Raw genomic sequence first — 7,622 nt, 5'->3', positions numbered from 1 at the left:
TAACTGGACTTCTGGCTCCATCTTCAGTTCTGCTTTCTTTTTCTTTGTTGGGATTAGCATCTTTTTATGATTCCAAGACCCCAGACCTAGTGCCCCATTGTCATACCTGTGTCTTATGCACCCCCTCTTCTGTCTGTGACCCCACCCTGCATCCAGAAGTGAAAGGCCGGATGACCTGCTGGGCCCCAACTGCCCATAGCCTCCTGTGAGCATAGAGTCTGCCGGGGCCCTCTCAGTAAGCTGGGAATTCTGTGCTCAGAGACCGACCGGAAGGAAATGGAGTGGACAGACATAGAAAGAGGATTCTACCCCATAATTAAGTCAGTGCGAACATAAGACAATGGTGAACTCTTTTTCCTAATTGTTAAGCATTTACCAGTCCATCCTAAAGGAGATCAATCCTGAGTGTTCATTGGAAGGACTGATATTGAAGCTGACACTCCAAAACTTTAGCCACCTGATGCAAAGAACTGACTCATTGGAAGAGACCCCGATGCTGGGAAAGACTGAAGGTGGGAGGAGAAGGGGATGACAGAGGATGAGATGGTTGGATGGTATCACCAACTCAATGGACATGAGTTTGAGTAAGCTCTGGGAGTTGGTGATGGACGGGGAGGCCTGGTGTGCTGCAGTCCGTGGGGTCTCAAAGAGTCAGACATGACTGAGCAACTGAACTAAACTGAACTAAATAACATTTTCGAGACTCAGAAAATTAAAGGTTAAAAATATTTCAATTGTACTAGGATCATTTCCTTCCGGGCTTCCCAGGTGAATGCTAGTGGGAAAGAACCCACCTGCCAATGCAGGAGACACAGGTTCGATCCCTGGGTTGGGAGAATCCCCTGGAGAAGGACATGGCAACTGACTCCAGCATTCTTGCCTGGGACATCCCATGGACAGAGGAGCCTGTCAGGCTGCAGCCCAAGGGGGTCACAGAGTTGGATATGACCTATATACATTTGATGATGTATTAAAATTAATAAATTTAGTAGACTCTTTCATATGAAGGCCTTGGTAGACTTAACTTATTCAAATTAACTTAATTTGAATAGCACTTTACAGTGCTTTTAAAAATACTTGATTAAATATCAATTTCAAACTTTTAAGATGAAGTTTATAATACCTATATTTCCAATGAGGAGATTGATTCTACAAAGGTTAATTATCACACAAGGACTCAGCTTTTTCCTATCCATTCTCATGTCTGATGCTTCTCTTTGCATAGGAGCAATATCCGCTTCTCTAGAAAGCCCTATAAAGCCTGAAAACCACGGTGGAAACTCTGGTTTGCTTCCCCATCCTCATTCAAGGCAGATCCAAGAGTGGGAGGCTGGGTGGTTGAAATTTATGAATAAACTAAGGAGGTCAGTGGTCATGGCTGAGATCCAACATGAGTGACTAGCAGTCCAAAGAACACTTTCCTAAGTTATGACGCAAAAGAGATGTCAGTCTGGGTTTCCGCCATTTGAGAAGGCTGATTCAGCAGACGGGCCCCAGAGGGGGAATCTTGAGCACAAGGTGTCTAGTAGACTTGGGACTTTTGCAACGTGGAAGTGGAGAGAGCTGGTGAGGATGACACCTCAGAGAAAGGTGAGTGTAAACAGAAGGAGTATTCATTAGAGGTAGGGTCTTCATTTGGGAGAGGGAGACACTTATTGCGTGGTTTCATCCATTGACCAGGCATTTGTCATCTCCTCTGCAACAGATAGGAGAAGGCAATGGCAACCCACTCTAGTACTCTTGCCTGGAAAATCCCATGGCCAGGGGAGTCTGGAGGACTACAGTCCATGGGGTCACTAAGAGTCAGACACGACTGAGCGACTTCATTTTCACTTTTCACTTTCATGCATTGGAGAAGTAAATGGCAACCCACTGCAGTGTTCTTGCCTTGAGAATCCCAGGGACGAGGGAGCCTGATCGGCTGCCGTCTCTGGGGTCGCACAGAGTCGGACACGGCTGAAGCGACTTAGCAGCAGCAGCAGTAGCAGCAGCTGCAACAGATGAAGGGCTTGGCGTGGGGAAGGCGATCGTGAACACAATCCCTCTTCTTCAGGATTTTTGCTCCAGACGCAGTGAGCAGTGAGGGGCTGGGGAGATAGGCCACAGTCCAGTCCCCAAGAAGGTCTTGGCCAGCTCAACCCAAGTCAGCCGGAGGCCAGGGCAGGAGTCCATCTGCAGAGGAGAATGCAAGCCAGGAAACTGCGACAGACACTCGGCCCCAGACTAAAAAACGCGGCGAGGTGGAGCGGCAAGTTTATAGCGGATGAACAAGGAGGGCACGGGGCTCAGCTCGAGCTCCACACCGGGGGTCAGGGGCGGAGACTAACTCCGGGCCCCTCCCATCAGGACCGGACTTCCGGGCTGAGCAGCCTCTGCTTCCGGGCGGGACTCAGCCAAGACCGACTGAGATGTCGCCTTCCAGTGTTGCCTCCACAACAGTGAGTTTTGGTGTGTATTTTCAAAACATCAGCTCTGCTTATGAAACTTTCACATTTTTCCGCTCTGAAATGATCAGGAATGCTTCAAAAGAAGTCAAACCGAGAACAATGGTTTTGTTGTCGTTAGTGTATTCACGTCACTCAGTAAACATCCAGGGTATTACTTCCTCAGATGTAGAAGAAAGATTAAAATCTGTCTGAAGTTGGTGAAGCTAAATTTTAGAATTTATTCACGTCCACATGGTACTCAAATATGTAGTTGAGTGGATCCAATATCCTGGAGATTTAAAGTGAAATTGTTAGAGCTATTTCCTGATAGGTGGCAAAAGGTTCACAAATTAACATTTTTAGTTTGACCATCAGAATAATACCATTTTCCAAGAGCTTCTCAGGTTTTTCTAATTTTATGGGTTTTGTACCATCAGTGGCAAAGAATGTCATATTTTAGAGAGAATCCATAAAGAGCATTTCCTCCAGGGGTGGCTGGCAAGAATTAGGGCATTTTACTTGTTGAGAATGGTGGTGTTTAGTTGCTGTGTCCTACTCTTTGTGCCCCATGAACTGCAGCACGCCAGGCTCCTTCTGCCTGCCCCTATCGCCCAGAGTTTGCTCAAATTCCTGTCCATTGAGTCATGACATTCCAGTCAGGATGTTCAGATCAGATCAGTTGCTCAGTCGTGCCCGACTCTTTACGACCCCATGAATCGCAGCACACCAGGCCTCCGTGTCCATCACCAGCTCCCGGAGTTCACTGAGACTCACATCCATCGAGTCAGTGATGCCATCCAGCCATCTCATCCTCTGTCGTCCCCTTCTCCTCTTGCCCCCAATCCCTCCCAGCATCAGGGTCTTTTCCAATGAGTCACCTCTTTGCATGAGGTGGCCAAAGTACTGGAGTTTCAGCTTTAGTATCATTCCTTCCAAAGAAATCCCAGGGCTGATCTCCTTCAGAATGGACTGGTTGGATCTCCTTGCAGTCCAAGGGACTCTCAAGAGTCTTCTCCAACACCACAGTTCAAAAGCACCAATTCTTTGGCGCTCAGCCTTCTTCACAGTCCAACTGTCACATCCATACATGACCACAGGAAAAACCATAGCCTTGACCAGACGAACCTTTGTTGGCAAAGTAATGTCTCTGCTTGTGAATATGCTATCTAGGTTGGTCATAACTTTCCTTCCAAGGAGTAAGCATCTTTTAATTTCATGGCCGCAGTCACCATCTGTAGTGATTTTGGAGCCCAGAAAAATAAAGTCTGACACTGTTTCCACTGTTTCCCCATCTATTTGCCATGAAGTGGTGGGACCGGATGCCATGATCTTGGTTTTCTGAATGTTGAGCTTTAAGCCAACTTTTTCACTCTCCACTTTCACTTTCATCAAGAAGCTTTTGAGTTCCTCTTCACTTTCTGCCATAAGGGTGGTGTCATCTGCATATCTGAGGTTATTGATATTTCTCCTGGCAATCTTGATTCCAGCTTGTGTTTCTTCCAGTCCAGCATTTCTCATGATGTACTCTGCATATAAGTTAAATAAGCAGGGTGACAATATACAGCCTTGACGTACTCCTTTTCCTATTTGTAACCAGTCTGTTGTTCCATGTCCAGTTCTAACTGTTGCTTCCTGACCTGCATACAAATTTCTCAAGAGGCAGATCAGGTGTTCTGGTATTTCCATCTCTTTCAGAATTTTCCACAGTTTCTTGTGATCCACACAGTCAAAGGCTTTGGTATAGTCAATAAAGCAGAAATAGATATTTTTCTGGAACTCTCTTTCTTTTTCCATGATCCAGCAGATGTTGGCAATTTGATCTCTGGTTCCTCTGCCTTTTCTAAAACCAGCTTGAACATCAGGAAGTTCACAGTTCACATATTGCTGAAGCCTGGCTTGGAGAATTTTGAGCATTACTTTACTAGCATGTGAGACGAGTGCAGTTGTTAGCAGTCGTTAAATATTAGTTCATTTTTATTTTATGTAAATATGGGATTAATCAACATTTTTACCTTTTGGGTATATCCTGGGCCTTGTGTCCTGCGAAGAAAAGACCACCAGGATGGCCACAGGATACCTGAAAGTCTGATCTGGAAGGTCTGATGAACAAAGTGCCTATTCTGCCATCATTACTGAAAACTTTGCAATACTTAGATGGATGTTGTTGTTCAGTTGCTAGCCATCCCATGGACTGTAGCCATCCCATGGACTGTAGCTCCACCAGGCTTCTCCATCCATGGAATTTTCCAGGCAAGAATCCTGGAGTGGGTTGCCATTGCCTTCTCCAGGGAATCTTCCTGACCTGAGGATCACACCTGCATCTCCTGCATTGGCACACCAGTTCTTTACTGCTGGCCCCCCCCTGGTAAGCCTGTACTTGGATAAAGGGAGTTTTTGAAGTACGTGTGGAATCAGTGGTGCAGCAGGACTGGGGGTTGATTCATTCAACATGTTTTTATTGGGCACCTGCCATGTGCCATGGCCAGTGTAGGCTGGAAATACAGGAAACCTAATTCACAGGTTCCCCCTCAAGGAACTCCCTTCTTGTGCAGAAGACAGAAAACAAGCAAGAAAGAGCACTGTCCAGGACTCACAGATTTAGCTGTATTAGGTGACCAGGAGTGGTCAAACAACTGGCACATTTAAGGGTATTAAAGCCCAGGAACAATCTCAGAAATGAATATGGATACTCCTAGAAGGCAATGGCACCCCACTCCAGTACTTTTGCCTGGAAAATCCCATGGACGGAGGAGCCTGGAAGGCTGCAGTCCATGGGGTCGCTGAGAGTCAGACACGACTGAGCGACTTCACTTTCACTTTTCACTTTCATGCATTGGAGAAGGAAATGGCAACCCACTCCAGTGTTCTTGCCTGGAGAATCCCAGGGACAGGGAAGCCTGGTGGGCTGCTGTCTATGGGGTCACACAGAGTCAGACACAACTGAAGTGACTTAGCAGTAGCAGTAGCAGCTTCTCCCCTTCAAACAGTTTTCCAGTCATTGCATTACATTCATTCATTCATTCACCAAACTACCTCTTAAGTGCCCGGTGCTTGACTACCAGATACAAAGATTAACTTGACAGATGTCTGCCTTTGAGGAATGAGGCATGCAAGCATACATTACTGAGTGTAGTAAGATAATATATTTATATATAATATAAATGTATATAGTGTATATACTTATGTATAAGTATATAAATATATAATATATATTATGCATATATATTATATAAATTTATATATAATCTTACCACACTCAGTAATATTTGTTTACTTGTTATATATAAATGGGCTTCCCAGTTGACTCAGCAGTAAAGAATCTGCCTGCCTATGGAGCAGATGTAAGAGACTGGTTTGATCCCTGGGTCAGGAAGATCCCCTAGAGGAGGAAATGGCAGCCCACTCCAGTATTCTCGCCTGGGAAATCCCATGGACAGCAGAGCCTGACAGGCTACAGTCCCTGGGGTCGCAGTAAGTCAGACACAACTGCACACACACCCCTTTCATATATAAATGACGATATCTCAGGATATTTATATGTCATAAATATACATATAAATAGCATATATATTTATATAAAATAAGTTTATCACAGGAGATCACAAGACCGAGTGCTCAGTTTTGCTTACAGGACCTGGGGAAGGCTTCCAAGAAGAACAAATGCTTCACCTGAGTTGACCAGAAGCTTATTAAGCTCAAGGAAGCTCTACTAGGCACAGGAGCAGGTGGGATACAGGCAAAAACATGCTGGAAATAGCACGGGATGTGGTTGAGCAAAGGGATATGGGAAATAGCGTGGAGATGGTCCCATGAAGAAGGGAAAGAGAGATGGATCGTGTGACACTCAAAGATCGTCAGTAAAAGACTTTGAGCCTTCTGGTATTTGAATAGCATGTTTTGGACGATGGACTCACCCAGTCATCTGGACAGCAGTACTGGAAATCCTGTCTCTGTGCACACTCACATTTATCCTCCTCTAATTTCTAGTGGGGAGGCAATCACCATGTACATAACCTTAGGAGATAATTATTTATTACTGTACTATAATCCACATACAGTGGTTATTAGCAATCACTCTTCTAAGCCATAAAAGATCATTAATAAGGTGAAAGATCTAGATCTATAGTGAGGGGAATTTGCTTGGGGTTTTATTTCAATGCTGAAGAAGACAATATAAATCATGTTTTAGTGGTGATGAAATGCACGGCAACAAATCTAAGCATCATTTATCACAAGGAGGATTTTGTCAAACATCATATTTCATTCAGCTGACACAAAACTATCAAACATCTCAGACCCAGTGTTAGCCTGGCTGCATAAATTTGGTGTCACTTTTATTGCCATTTTGTTAATGAAATATAAAAATTAAATGTATTACAATGAAACGATGAAATAAGTAGGATTCCACATGCCTTTGGCCTCAACGAAAACAAGGTGGAATGAATGATAATCAGCCGCTGAGCCAAATGGAAAAAAAAAAAAAAAGAAGCAAAAGCCTATAAAGTAATTTAAGGGATGTTCGCTACCCTTCTTCACTTCAAATTTAGTTTTCCTAGGAATCTGTGTCAAGATACGTCATAGATCATTCTCTTTGAGCCAGGATTGATTGATTGATTTTTTTTTATGTTATTAGGTAGAGTCAACTAATACCTTGATTGATTTCACAACAACTCACAGAAGAAGAGAAAAATGGATCAACAGAGTCCTGCCCAACGAAGAGTATGAAGTTACAAACCGAATCACACTCTGAAATGGCAAGGTCGCCAACCACTTCCTCTCAGCAGGCATTTATTTGTCTCCACCTCTGCACCAGAAGCCATGCTGATAAACTGCTTCATCATGGCCTCATTTACGTCTGTGCTCAGGATCTCAGTGTCATTTCTACTTTTTCCTGACGCATTCCATGCAGAATGACCAACATCAGGGAGGTGGGCCAGGGAGTAACAGATAAGACCTGGAGGAAGCCATGCCCAGCCAAACATCCATGCTCATGGGGGGCTAGATGTGTGTACAGCAGAGAGCCAGGGTGCAGGGCAGGCGGTCCCCACACATCTGAACCATGTGCTCCAGAAGCTGCTCCCATGCCATCATGCAGATCTGCGTGAAGAGATATCATGTCAAGGTCCAGGGCTGTAGCCAAAAACCCATGACACACAGTTGGGTCGTTGACAGAATCTTATTGGTAAAGAATCTGCC

The 7,622-nt window shown here is 44.7% G+C and overlaps 1 long non-coding RNA gene across 1 annotated transcript; it reads left to right on the top strand.

The window, feature by feature from the left end:
• Nucleotides 1-1,875: 1,875 nt before the first annotated feature.
• LOC112449144 (uncharacterized) lies at nucleotides 1,876-7,286 on the top strand. The gene is made up of 2 exons (XR_003037639.2): nucleotides 1,876-2,448; nucleotides 7,060-7,286. It is a non-coding gene; the product is annotated as an uncharacterized lncRNA (long non-coding RNA).
• The last annotated feature ends 336 nt before the right edge of the window (nucleotides 7,287-7,622 follow it).

This window comes from Bos taurus, chromosome 12 (genome assembly GCF_002263795.3).
Source record: "Bos taurus isolate L1 Dominette 01449 registration number 42190680 breed Hereford chromosome 12, ARS-UCD2.0, whole genome shotgun sequence".
Classification (NCBI taxonomy): Eukaryota; Metazoa; Chordata; class Mammalia; order Artiodactyla; family Bovidae; genus Bos; species Bos taurus.
This window is presented reverse-complemented; position numbering and strand designations above follow the sequence as displayed.